Here is a 284-nt window from a genome sequence, read left to right on the forward strand (position 1 = left end):
CACACACACACACACTCATACTCACACACACACTCACACACACTCACACACACACTCATACTCACACACACTCACAAACTCACACATACTCACGAACTCACACTCACACACACACACACACTCACACACACACACACACACACACACACACACACACTCATACTCACACACACACTCACACACTCATACTCACACACACTCACACACACACACACACTCATACTCACACACACTCATACTCACACACACACACTCATACTCACACACACACTCACACACACACT

At 46.8% G+C, this 284-nt stretch overlaps 1 protein-coding gene across 3 annotated transcripts in view; it reads left to right on the plus strand.

Annotated features, from left to right (window-relative positions):
• The window catches only part of LOC130203684 (wings apart-like protein homolog), a 25,753-nt gene extending 25,683 nt beyond the window's left edge, over positions 1-70 (plus strand). For all 3 annotated transcript variants that reach the window (XM_056430045.1, XM_056430046.1, XM_056430047.1), the window contains one exon: positions 1-70. This exon is cut by the window's left edge and continues 1,251 nt beyond it. The gene's annotated coding sequence lies outside the window, so the exon portion shown is untranslated.
• Positions 71-284: the final 214 nt, after the last annotated feature.

The sequence above is a fragment of the Pseudoliparis swirei genome, chromosome 13 (genome assembly GCF_029220125.1).
Source record: "Pseudoliparis swirei isolate HS2019 ecotype Mariana Trench chromosome 13, NWPU_hadal_v1, whole genome shotgun sequence".
Lineage (NCBI taxonomy): Eukaryota > Metazoa > Chordata > Actinopteri > Perciformes > Liparidae > Pseudoliparis > Pseudoliparis swirei.